Here is a 14,643-nt window from a genome sequence, read left to right as displayed (position 1 = left end):
TTTCGCGCACTATTAATTCGCATTTTTCTTGTTAGAACTATCGTGATATAATTACCATGCCACATACAAGACGAATCTGTTCTGAGTCCCAATCGGAAACGGCTCTGATGAATACATGAAATATTTTCTTTTGTTTGTATTTTCTAAAGAGCAAACCAACCTTTACCTTGGTATTAACAAATTACAAAAAAGAAGATAATAAAACAAACAGAATGGATATAATAAAAAAAAATTAGTATTGGGGCATTTTGCAGGAAGAGTTGCGTTTGAATGAGACTAAATAGAAATCAAACTTAATTCATAAATGCATGTTTCTGATTGGATGAACATCAAGTTACGTTTGAGTTTATAGTTGTGTTTGTTTCCATCTCTTACTGCAATAGGCTCCCTGGTGGGTGTTTCACAAAGCCGTTTTTAAGTTATGAGCGACTTTAAGAACGGCTGGTTATCATTCCTTGTGGTAAATGGTATATATCAAAATATTAATTGGCGATGGTCTAGCGCATAAGAAAGGTTCATCAGTCGTTCCTAAAGTCGCTATTAACTTACGAACAGCTATTTGAAACGGCCCCCTGGAATCAGAGAAGTAATTATTATGGTGTTAAAACGGTAAATAATAACGGAACCACAAGAAAGTTGCGACAGAATATACTACTTGATTTTGTGGATCTGGGTTGGCGGTTTTTTAGTTAAAATAAAATCGGATTTATTTGAATTATATCAGATTTTTTTATTTAGATCGGATTGAAAAATACAATTATAATCAATCTTTCAGTAATATCGTTTTCAAAACATTTCAATCGGGGAAGGGTACGAGTGGATAGAAGGGAAGGCCCTTCTACCATGTTCAGTTCTTACCTTAGGAACTTGAAGTCCACGATTATGAGATATTTTGGTGCTACATCGATGTGTCATAGCAGACTGTGTAAACATATCATTTATTTTACTTTGTTTTATTGTCTCACCTGCGAAGCAAAGTGAGACTATAGGCGCCGCTTTTCCGACGGCGACGGCGGCGGCGGTGGCGGCGGCGGCGGCGGCGGCGTCAACATCAAATCTTAACCTGAGGTTAAGTTTTTGAAATGACATCATAACTTAGAAAGTATATGGACCTAGTTAATAAAACTTGGCCATAAGGTTAATCAAGTATTACTGAACATCCTATTAGAGTTTCATGTCACATGACCAAGGTCAAAGGTCATTTAGGGTCAATGAACTTAGACCATGTTGGAGGAATCAACATCGAAATCTTAACCTGAGGTTAAGTTTTTGAAATGTCATCATAACTTAGAAAATATATGGACCTAGTTCATGAAACTTGGTTATAAGGTTAATCAAGTATCAATGAACATCCTGCATGAGTTTCACGTCACATGACCAAGGTCAAAGGTCATTTAGGGTCAATGAACTTTGGACGAATTGGGGATATCTGTTGAATTCCCATCATAACTTTGAAAGTTTATGGATCTGATTCATGAAACTTGGACATAATAGTAATCAAGCATCACTGAACATTTTGTGCAAGTTTCAGGTCACATGATCAAGGTCAAAGGTCATTTAGGGTCAATGAACTTTGGCCGAATTGGGGATATCTGTTGAATTCCCATCATAACTTTGAAAGTTTATGGATCTGATTCATGAAACTTGGACTTAATAGTAATCAAGCATCACTGAACATTTTGTGCAAGTTTCAGGTCTCATGATTAAGGTCAAAGGTCATTTAGGGTCAATGAACTTTGGCCGAATCGGGGGTATCTGTTGAATTACCATCATAACTTTGAAAGTTTATTGGTCTAGTTCGTTAAACTTGGACATTAGAGTAACCAAGTATCACTGAACATCCTGTGCGTGTTTCAGGTCACATGTCCAAGGTCAAAGGTCAATGAACTTTAGCCGAATTGGGTGTATCTGTTGAATTACCATCATAACTTTGAAAGTTTATGGATCTGATTCATGAAACTTGTACATAAGAGTAATCAAGTATCACTGAACATCCTGTTCCAGTTTCAGGTCACATGATCAAGGTCAAAGGTCATGTAAGGTCAATGAACTTTGGCCATATTGGGGTTTTTTGTTGAATAACCATCATATCTCTGTAAGTTTATTGGTCTAGTTCTTAAAAAGAGGACATAAGAGTAACCATGTATCACTGAACATCTTGTGCGAGTTAGAGTAGTATGCAAAGTCAGCACTGCTGCTATATTGAACCGCGTGATGCAGGTGAGACGGCCAGAGGCATTCCACTTGTTTCATTTCCAGGTACTCGTAACAATAGTTAAATTCATTATATTGAAAATAATCACCATACAACATCCAATATACAAGATCAAATAAAAAGAAACACTCAACATGGGAAAGAACACCAGCTAATGCCTGGGGATTATCAAAAGAAATCAAGTTTCTGTTAAACAGCTCTGCACATTAGCTGGTGCTAAAAAAAGAACACTAACATTAAAGTATAGTTCAACAAATAGCAAATAACAATTACATTTGAAGATTGTTATAACTTTGAAAGTTTATGGATCATGGATCAAGTTAATGAAACTTGGAATTACGGGTAACGGTGTGTCATTTAACGTCCTGTTCGAGTTTAAGCATATACAGGACCAAGGCTAAATGTTATTTAGGCTCAATGAACTTTTGCCATATGTTGAATTTCCATCATTATTTTGAAATTTTAAGGAAACTTGGATATAAGAGCAATCAAGTATCACCGAACATCCTGTGGGAGTTCAAGGTCACTCGACCAAGGTAAAGGGTCATTTAGGGTCAACGAACTTTGGCCATGTTTGAGGTATTGGCTGAATTACCATCATAACTGAAAGTATGTTTAGATCTAGGTTTTTGTAGATCTAGTTCAGGAAAGTTAGACAGAAGAACAATCAAGTGTCATTGAACATCCTGCATAAGTTTCAGGTCACATGACCAAGGTCAAAGTGCATTATGTGATATAAATAAACTAGTATTTTTATCACATGAATGGTGTTTAGGGGAATAATTATTCAATAGTTGTATTCAAAGTCAGCATTACTGCTTTGTTGAATCGCGTAATGCAGGCGAGGCTACCAGAGGCGTTCCACTTGTTTCATTAAAAAAATGTCAAAAAGTTTAATAATAAATAAATACATAAGATTTATATAGCGCACTTTCCATCTTGATTAGATGCTCAAGGCGCTTCAGAGCAGAACAACAAAAACTATTTACATATAATACATGTCTGAACAAAAAGTCAATGTCTAAAAAAAATACTTTTATACAGGTAAGTTTTCAGGTTGCCCTTGAAGGTGGTCACTGAAGTCTTGGTTTTCAAACTGTGTGGGAGAGAATTGCATGTTGGTAGACAATGCCAGACAGTAAAAATTTAGAACTCCCCTTTTATGGCATAACTTCTCATCAATTTGTTGTACCAGTCCGGTCTACCCTCTTATCCAAGGAAATGGCACGTTCTGTTGCTTAAAAATTGACATTGCCAACTTCACTTATTTCATTAGGTAAATACTAGGTAAGACTTCCGTTTACATTGGAAAAAAAAATACTAAGCCTCGAGATTTAGTTCTAGAGATCACTGTAATCATGGTAATGTAGACATGGGAGTATCTTGTTTTTAGCAAAAATGTATGGCATTATACCGATGAAATTATTACATCATGGTAGCATTATATAATCAGAGCCACGAACGTGTGTGTGTGTGTGTGGGGGGGGGGTGAGGGGTGGGGGCTGAACATGCATGAAATAAAACTTTGATGCTAATTTTCACGTTTTGTACTTGTGGTTACTGGAAATGTTGGGGCGGGGGCGTTAGTTTCCGGTTCCCTGGCCCCAATCAATTGAAGTATCTCTTCTAAGTTGAGAGTGTGATTTTAACATTCATTATCATATTCTATGTTCATTTTTATATTGTTTTCTGCTACTCTAGCATGTTTAGTCTACTATTGCATGTTGTAAACATTTTTATTTCAATTGGTTCTGGGCTGTGGCTTGGCTCAAGTACCTTCTATTCCTTCCATTTATCTTGAGACTTTGGTGTATTTTACATCATTAAAACGGGCTTTGTGTCTTAAATTGTAATGTACAGTGTAGTGGAATTAAGGAATTATGTGTGCAGATATATTTATTGTATTTATACCATCACTCGCTCCCTCTGTCTCTCTCTCTCTCTCTCACACACACACCCCCCCCCACACACACACATACTCACAAATGCACATTCATCCTCCTTCACCCACACCCTCACACCCACCAACCCCCACACACACCCTCGCACACACACACACACACACACGCACGCACAAAATCCACCAGAGCTGACTAATACAGCCTGTCACTGTGTGCAAGACAAATATCATACGCCCTTTTAAGAAAGTTTGGGAAAGCAAATATATGAACTCAGTAGGGGAGTAATAGGTGTTTGATTCAAGCAGAAGAGATCTCTTGAATTTGATCACCCATTGTGATCATCACATCTTGTGTAAATAATACATGGTCCTTTTTGGGAAGGTTTATAAGCAATAGAATCGCAAAACGGATTCTTTTCATAAAACTTATTGTGCGGTCATAATTGGAAAATGGAGGGGAAAAGTTTAACCCGGCAAATTTGGCAATTTATAACGTAGAGTTGTTTTCGTATGGCCATCACTGGGGAAAAACATGAAGATATTCTAATGATAATTGGTTGTTTTTCAATACGTTCTCATTATTGACTACTCTGTGATTTGGGTTTGCAGAAAAAAAGGTAGACTTGAGCTCCATCTCTTGAAACCAGTAAAGGTCCAAACACACACACGCACACACACCCTCCCTCACACACACACACCCAAATGTAGATTTTAGAGGGTAGATGTTCCCCACTTTCAAGAGAAAAGGAAGGCAAGTCCCAAATTCGCGTTTATGATCGGTTGACGGTCATTTTAAATTTGATAGCAACTCTTTCTGCAACCATCCTCATTTTAAAGGCGGCTCTTCTGGGGCTATAGGACGACGTCCCCCATACGACATACAACAAACAAAACTAATAAAGGAGGAGAAAGTGAAGTAAAACAAAAAGAAGCATAAAACAGGATGTCTTTGCATTATAACCATATGTCACCCCTGTTATTCAAGTGATAAAGAACGGAACACCCAGGCAATCTTGTCCCTTGAAAAAATGACCTGGTATTGCTCGGTTCATTTTTAATTTATTTTATTGTATACTAATCATATAATTTAAAGCCTCCGGTACCCCCTTTCTGCCAACCGTGCAACCCTTACTTTCCCTTCCCCTCACCCCTTCCTCTCTTTCTCACCACAACCCCACCCCACTCTCCTTCCCATTCTCTCTCCGCAAATTTGAAACCATATGAAAAAATTACTTCACTATTGGGTCATGGGTTCAACGAAGGTAATTTGGTTCCAATCAGGATTCGGACAGTTTAAATGCATGGTAAAATTATTCCCCCTTTGTATGTAAGGCATCTGATAAATGTTCCATCAGCCTGATGCAGCAGTATAAATACACAAATATTAAGAATGCGTGAAATAACAAGAGTCATGTTATAGGATACCCAGAAAAGGATGAAAGTTTGACAAATTGAGATTGAGAGAGAGAGAGAGAGAGAAGAGAGGGGGAGAGAAGGGGGAGAGGGGGGGGGGGGGTTAAAGAGAGGCATATGGCTTTTGTTACCAATGACCTTTCCCCTCGAATATTATTTGTTGTAAAAATTAACCAATTGTTCGGAAGACTAAATTTATTAAAGAATAATTTCCCTGGTGTTAGACTTTCTGATTAGTTAAATCTCATTCAGAAGAAAACATTGTTATCGGATTGGAGTACCAAGGCCATTTTAAATTGAACTGCTATCATTTTCTTTTATAAAAGTTCTGACGCGTGATTCCGGTGACTGTTTTATGCACGTGTACGGGGGAGGGGCTATTGTTGAACCAAAACTTGTGTTCTTATTAATTTCTCGATTTCCCCATAAATCTTGTTGGCGTTAAGCTGAAATTATCCCCTTTCTTTATACCTTGCTACCCCTCCCTTTTCCATATTCCTAATAGTAGACTTGTTAACTGCAAAAAAAGGGGTGAACGCTGCATTTTTTAGTACAAATGTCCCACTTGGCACAAATGTTCCTTGAGTCAAAAGAAAAAGATTCATCCAAAGAGACACGCTGTATCTATGCAAATAAGCAAGTAATTTGCATAAATTTGCATATTATGTCGATATGTCAAAACAAGTAATTCAGAATATATATTTCACCAGAACTGCCCTAAGATTGGAAATAAAGACTTAGGGTAAGACAGGGAAGAAAATTGTCATAAAATAATTGGGATATCCTTGTCTATTATTACCTAATTTACATAAATTATGCAAATTATAATTTAAAACAGAGTATTTTTTTCAAGAATCCTGAACTGTTTTATAAATAACAGCAATTAATACAAAATGTCAACATTCTACATGAAAGAGAATATATTAGCGAAAACATCGATATGCTTCATGACAGTATTAGTGTCTTAATTTGCTTAGAAAGAGGGCAAATATGTCAAAATTTATGACGTGATATTGCGCTAAAACGAGACCAAAATAACCTCTATGTCACAGTCACACTCACGAATCGGACAATAAAGCGATCAATGGTATGTCATTCGAGATAACACAATCTCAACACAATAGCTTCCATCGGCTTCTCGTATCGCTTTTGTTGGTGTGTCTGCCACACCGTAATCTATGATACATACGGGCCAAATGCATTTCGGTATCGGTAAAACACTATTAATTTTGTTTTATTTGTTTCTAATTTGTTTCTCTTGGAAAATTTACAGGAGACATTGCTTTGCAGGTTATTGCTTAAATGAAGCTCTGGCACATGAATCATGACGAATGTACCCCACCTCAATCCATATTTTAACTTTGTTTAAAAATATGTCTTTTGAAGACCCCGAAGTGGCAAAACTGCATTCCCCGCGGCATTCCCGCTACTTTACAAAACCAGTTTGACTTGTATTATCGACTTTGAAAAGACAGATGTATGAGACATCAGTTAACATGTTTCCTGAAGATAGTTTTTTTTGTTTATTTAAGCCTACGTCCACGGGAGCCCTCCGAATTTACTCCATCCCCTCTCTGTATTTCGACACTAAATTAAAAAAAATATCGTTTTTAAAGCCACCGGCAAGGCAAATTGCCTTTTTGGTATAATAAAGCAACTTTTATATCTATATTTCATATTTATCTATCAGTGGCGTACCGTGGGTCACGGCATTGGGGGGGGCACCAACAAAAATTTTGAGTCACTTAGTGAGCGCGCGAAGCGCGCCCAGTTGCCAGGTATACTGACCTAAAAGAGACATTGCCATTAAACGAATATGTATCTCACTTGTCAAATAATGCGAGCGCGAAGCGCGAGTTTAAAATTTTTGATATTCAGACCTAACAAGGGACATCATAATCAATCTTGTGTATCATGATACGTACCTGTCTTGCTAAATAATGCGAGCGCGAAGCGCGAGCTGAAAGTTTTGTAAATATTGACCCCCAAACAGGTAGATTTTAAGGACTATATTTTAGGAATCCAATAAGAGTATACACATCTCACCATAGTCATCCAATGCGATTGCCAATAAGCGTTTGCTGATTTTGTTAGATTTACATCTAAACATGCACATGAAGCACTTGTAATCATGATTAACATACCCATCTCACTAATCAAATCTTGCGAGCGCGAAGCGTGAGCTGAAAAGTTAGGAAATTCAGACCTGAAGAGGGGCATTTTAAATCTTGTTTGTAGGAATTCACAAACACCTTACGTAGTTCACTAACCAAATGATGCATGCGCGAAGCTCGAGCTGAAAATTTAGGAAATTCAGACCTGAAGAGGGGCATTTTAAGGCTTGTTTGTAGGAATTCACGAAGACCATACGTAGTTTACTAACCAAATGATGCGAGCGCGAAGCGCGAGCTGAAAATTTTTGATATTCAGATCAGAAAAGGGACATTTTAAGGACTGATTCTAGGAATTCATGGAGAGCAGGCATATTTACCCAATCCACTACTGCGAACGTAATCACAGATAGGAAATATTTTATATTAAGACCTTAAAATGGGGCAATCACTTTGAGTAGTCATGAAAAAGAAGCATACTATTGTACAAAAAACAATAATAACTCGAAGTGCGAGGAAATATATTTGGCAGTTTGGTGTATATTGACTTGAAAACGGGAGGTTCTAGTATAACAGGATTATATATCTCGGTAAACAGACGATGCAAGCACTAGGAACAATGAAGACATAGGCCCTGAGCAAATTATATTTCATTAAGTTATGACAAAAATTATGTAATATAAAATAACATAATTATGATATAATATAACATTATAATAAACAATGATGTCTTCTTTCCCACTACGTTTCTCTTCCTCTGTCCCTCTTTTTTTCCTTTTCCCGTTTTTTTTGGTCAGCCGATGGGGGGTACGTGCCCCCCATGCCCCCCGTAGTTACGCCACTGTTATCTATATTAATATTATTATTAATGTTATTATTATTATCGTTATTATTGTTCTGCAGTTTGTAACAATGCTCTAGCACAGTAAAGGCTATAACCCAACAGGAGCATGCCTAGGATACCCTTTTCCCTTTTGGTTTTATGTATTCAAAAATAGTTTATTGTCTTTAGAACTCTTAAAAGATTACTTTTGTTTGTATTGATATCTTGGAATAGATTGAGGAGAAAATACTCTTCAATTGACATGTAGAAGAGCTGTAGTACATTGAAAAAAAAGAAGCCACACGTAAGCTCTATAATACTCAAACCATTGCTTCCACTCTATGTTAAATTTAAATATTTTCAGAGCCCATTCGGAAGAAAGATACATTTCTACTACACACAGTAAAGTCTCTTTATTTTCTCCTCTTGAAAAAAAAACATAGAAGGCATTGTTTTATATCGCATAAAATAAGTTCGTGTACATGACGGTGGCCTGCCCAACCAACAATATATAAAGGAAGCCCTGGTACTTGGAAGCGGGGGCTGAAGCACCCGCAAGATTTTCCGGAAGAGGGGGGGGGGGGGGGGTGCTGCGTGTGTATTATTCTCGATAGATAGCACCCCCTGGAATTCCGGCAGATGTGACAAAAAAAGAAACGTTACCCCAAAACTTCATTTTGTAGTGCAATCCTTTTTGTTTATTTGCCTGTAAAATTTATTGATGTAAATTTGAAAATAAAAAAAAGGTTCAATGTAAAATTTTGGTCCCAAGAAATTAAACAAGCTTCAGCCCCCTCTTCCCAGTGCCAAGACCTCTATATAATGTAGATGCTGCCTTTAATAAGTGCCCTTTTCCAGATGAGGGCTTCATTTAGACGATATTCGAAATATATATTGTCAAAACAAAATAAACGGTTTTGGCAACTTCGACAGGCCACCGTCACGTACAAGAACTTATTTTATGAGATATAAAACAATTCCTTCTATGTTTTTTTTTCAAGAAGAGAACGCAAAGAGGCTTTACTGTGTGTAGTAGAAATGTATCTTTCTTCCGATTGGGTTCTCAAAATATTCAAATTCAACATAGAGTGGAATCAATAAAGGGCCATGTGGCTGTTCTTCAATTTACCACAGCTCCTCTACATGTCAGTTGAAGAGTATTTTCTCCTCAATCTATTCCAAGGTATCAATACCAACAAAAGTAATCTTTTAAGAGTTCTAAAGACAATACACTATTTTTAATACATAAAACCAAAAAGGGAAAGGGTATCCTAGGCATGTTCCTGTTGGGCCTTTACTGTGCTAGAGCACTATTACAAACGGCAGAAGAATAATAATAGTAATAATAATAATATTAATAATAATATCAATAATGATGAATGTAAATATAAAAATATAGATATAACAGTTGCTTTATTATACCAAAAAAAAAAACGCAATTTGCCTTGCCGATGGCTTTAAAAACATGATATTTTTTAATTCAAAGTCGAAATACGGAGAGGATCTTCATACGGAGGGATCCCGTGGGCTTAAATAAACAAAAACAAAAAACTTTTTTCAGGAATCATGTTGTCTGATGTCCCATACATCTGTGTTTTCCAAGTTGATAATACAAGTCAAACTGGTTTTGTAAGGTAGTGGGAATGCCGTGGAGATGCAGTTTTGCCACTTTGGGGTCTCCAAAAGATATATATTTTAACAAAGTTAATATATGGATTGAGGTGGGGTACATTCATCATGATTCATGTGCCAGAGCTTCATTAAAGCAGTAACCTGCAAAGCATCAATGTTTCCTGTAAATTTTCCAAGAGAAACAAATTAGAAACAAATAAAACAGAATTAATAGTGTTTTACCATGGACCTAGGTCCATGGTTTTACCGATACCGAAATGCATTTGGTCCGTATGTATCATAGATTACGGTGTGGCAGACACACCAACAAAAGCGATACGAGAAGCCGATGGAAGCTATTGTGTTGAGATTGTGTTATCTCGAATGACATACCATTGATCGCTTTATTGTCCGATTCGTGAGTGTGACTGTGACATAGAGGTTGTTTTGGTCTCGTTTTAGCGCAATATCACGTCATAAATTTTGACATATTTGCCCTCTTTCTAAGCAAATTAAGACACTAATACTGTCATGAAGCATATCGATGTTTTCGCTAATATATTCTCTTTCATGTAGAATGTTGACATTTTGTATTAATTGCTGTTATTTATAAAACAGTTCAGGATTCTTGAAAAAATACTCTTTTTAAATTATAATTTGCATAATTTATGTAAATTAGGTAATAATAAACAAGGATATCCCAATTATTTTATGACAATTTTCTTCCCTGTCTTACCCTAAGTCTTTATTTCCAATTTTAGGGCAGTTCTGGTGAAATATATATTCTGAATTACTTGTTTATACTATATCGACATAATATGCAAATTTATGCAAATTACTTGCTTATTTGCATAGATACAGCGTGTCTCTTTGGATGAATCTTTTTCTTTTGACTCAAGGAACATTTGTGCCAAGTGAGACATTTGTACTCAAAAATGCAGCGTTCAACCTCTTAACAAGTCTACTATAAAGGGAGGAAGAAAAAGCGGTGGTGTTTGTGTCTGCTCTCGTGCGCTCTGCCACTGAACATGATCATAATTTTGAAAGCGAAAAACATTTCATGGTCTAATGGTCGGCTTGCTCTTCCATACACGGAGCAGTCCACCAACTTTATCTTGTGTATTCCTACCCATTTAGCCATTCTCTACCTGTATGAATTCATTTCTTTCATCGAGTTAAGAAAGAATTTGGCTTGAAGGGAAGTAATTATGTTATCAAAACCCTCATTTTCATAACAACGAATTTATATTACTAAACCCAGCCATCCAGGGAACGCCTGGGATTTAGAATCACTGAGCGAATCTATCGTGACGTATCAAACTTAATTGCATATTGTCAAAAGGAATGTGAAGAAGGGGGGGGGGGGGGGAGAACATCAGTCAGGGAACAAAAAATATGGTTTGTAAGGGAGTGTGATAACGTATAGCAAAAGTAAAATGAGAAAGATGTTGAAGATTATAATTGGCAAAATAAACTAGATAAGATACAAAATATCATTAGAGTATGGAAACTAAGAAATCTAATATTTTTCGGAAAAATTATTATCATCAAACCTTTGTTGGTGTCTCAAATTGTGTATCCTGTAAAAGTGATAAGAGTTCCCCAGAAAATGATCAAATCTCTAAATAAAGTGTTATATACTTTTATTTGGAATTCTTCAAAAGAAAAGGTTGAAAGAAAGGTTTGTATTAATAAAACAAACGAAGGTGGTCTTGGTATGGTCAACTTAGAATCGAAAATTGAATCGCTTAAGATTTCTTGGATAAGTAAGCTGTTAGAGCAAAGTGAACGTCGTTGGAAATTTCCTTTTAATTATTGGCTATCAAAGATTGGTGAAATTCCTTCATGTTTTGAATACAATATATCAACAAAAGATATGCATTTCATTTGTACAAAAGCAAATATACCTAGTTTTTATCATGATTTTTCTGCAGCTGGTCTAAGTTAAGATATGTTAATACTTGGAGTAAAAAACGTTGAAAATGAAATCATTTGGAATAACAGCTATATAAGTTTTGATAAACGTATGTTGATATTTGAGAAATAGAAGCATGCAGGTATAATTAGGGTAAAAGATGTTATAAGAAATCGCCAGTGTTAGCACCAAATATTTTTAATAAATCTGTCTTTTCTTCTCAGCTTTTATCTGATTTAAAATATGCTAAATTTAAAAAGTCTTTTCCTGTTTATTGGTTGAATAAGTTGTTTAAGGAAAATTATCTACCCGAATTAAAAAAGAGTGAACGAATTTTAATTTCATTAAAAAGCGGAGTACAAATAACTCTAGATTCTTTACATACAAGATATATATATTCTTTATTATGTTCGGAGGTATCTTTTTGGTCTAATCTGTTCTCGTTACCTATTTCCTTTAATTAGAACCATGTATTTTATTTCAAGTTGCATTTAGTTGTTGATAACAGAATTAAACAATTCTGATTTAAATTTTTAAACAAGATGTTATCTTCAAGAGACAATTTATTTAAGTGGCATGTATTAGAAAGCAACACATGTAACATTTGTGGAGAAGTTGATAACACTTTTTATTTCATAGTGTATTGTAAATATGTTCGATTTCTTTGGAAAATTATAGAAAGGTTGATATTTTATATTTACAAGGTTGATATTTCTATAGATGAAAAACATTAATTATCGGTTATGATCTGCAAAATGCCAGAAATGTTATGTGTAATCTATTTTGTGTTATTGCTCAATTTGTTATTTATCGAAATTATATAAAAAGCACATTCAAAGGAAAAACAAATATGATGCGAATTCTTTATGGATTGAATTCAAGCTTACTAAGATTATTTATTTAGAAAGTTTATGTAAAGAAAAAAGAAAGTTCGGAACTTTGAAAAAATGTCATATTCAAAAAATTATTGCATGATTGAATTGATTTGATTTTTTATTGTTTGTATCTATGTATGTACATGTTATTGTGAATAAATACCTCGATTAAGAGGATAAAAGAAAACAAGATAAATACCATAAAAAGTTGATATTCCCATTAAAAATTAAACTAATATAGCAAAGATTTTTTTTTTTCAAAAGGGGTTACGTCCATTTCAGTTTGGTTGCAAAAAGGGTTAGGTCTACACAGATTTTTTTGGAAACGAATATTTTGAAAGATGGAAGACCGGTGGACCTCTTTTATACCCAATTTTCTGTTCTCATGGTAGATTATCATGGAAAATTAGTTTCTCCTAAGAATATTGAAATATGGGAGAATTAAAAAGAATATTTGAGTGGTCCTCATTCCTTTTGCAACCAAACCCTTCTGAAGAGCTCATTTGTCAAAAGGGGTTAGGTCAATTTTTCATAAATTTTATTGTTTTGTTTCAAAACCTCTAAATCTGTAGTCGCTCTAATGATACCAAAGAAAATTTTGAATTAAATTGGAAACGTGAATAAAAGTGACAAAGAAAAATCACTTTTTTTAATCAAAAGAGATTAGATTTATTTCACTTTGCTTGCAAAAAAGTTAGGGCCACAAAGATAATATTTACAAAATATATAGCAAAAATTGAATACAGGCAGATTTCTTTTATACTCAATTTATTTTCACATGATATATAGGGTAGTACATCATGACAATTTATTTTCTTATAAGAATATTGCAATAAGTGAGAATAAAAAACATGTTTTTTTTCTCGGAATGGTCCAAAGTGGACCTAACCCCTTTTGCAACCAAACTGTTCGTGTATTTCAAATCTATAGACAAATTGTTCCAGAGTGGAGGTGCTACTACCTGTCCGATCGGGACTTTCAACAAATCAGTTTAAATTTCAAATCTGTAATAATGACCCCCTTCTAACTATTTGTCACTGGCTTTAGAAAATTCCCAATTCTATATCTTTACTGGTGAGGAATGTTAGAAAGCTGATTGTGTTCCTTAAATGGCGACTCGTGAACTACATGTATAAACACATGAGAGGGTCACTGTCAAATAGCAAACTTATCGAGGGATACTACTCGGAATCTAGCATATGACATATGATATGAGAACGAAGACGTAAGAAAATAATGTAAAGAGCACAATGAATGGCATTTATCTAACATCTCTAGAAACAAAAAAGAGGCAGTACATCAAGACCAAATCAAGACCAATGCTACAGAATTTATACTCATGTTTGTGTATTTTCCTTAATTTCTTGTTAAGCTTTGTGCAATTTACAGCGTCGACATCATAAAAATAATAACCAAATCAGGTCATGGTGGTTTCATTTGTTGACACTCTTGCTATCATCGTTAACTCAGTTGATGAAAGCAACTACAGGTCAATGTGTTATGAATTTAATAATAGAAATTTAACCTCGAACTTTTGGCTTGCTCGTCCCTGATTCGATTGTGTTCTAAACAGAATATTATTCTGAATTCGATGTTATCATATTGGTGTCATAAAAACGTGTATATATTCAAGTAGCGTCAAATTCATCAAAGAGTTTTTAACGTAAAGTTTGTATCGGATTAATTACACAATCGAAAAAGGTACACTTTTGCTTTTAAGTTATAATCAAATACATGCCTTCATAGTAAATATTCATCCATTACGAACCATTGTGATAAT

This window comes from Lytechinus variegatus, chromosome 10, assembly GCF_018143015.1.
Source record: "Lytechinus variegatus isolate NC3 chromosome 10, Lvar_3.0, whole genome shotgun sequence".
Taxonomy (NCBI): Eukaryota; Metazoa; Echinodermata; class Echinoidea; order Temnopleuroida; family Toxopneustidae; genus Lytechinus; species Lytechinus variegatus.
The sequence above is the reverse complement of the archived record's forward strand: the minus strand, read 5'-3'. Positions refer to the sequence as shown.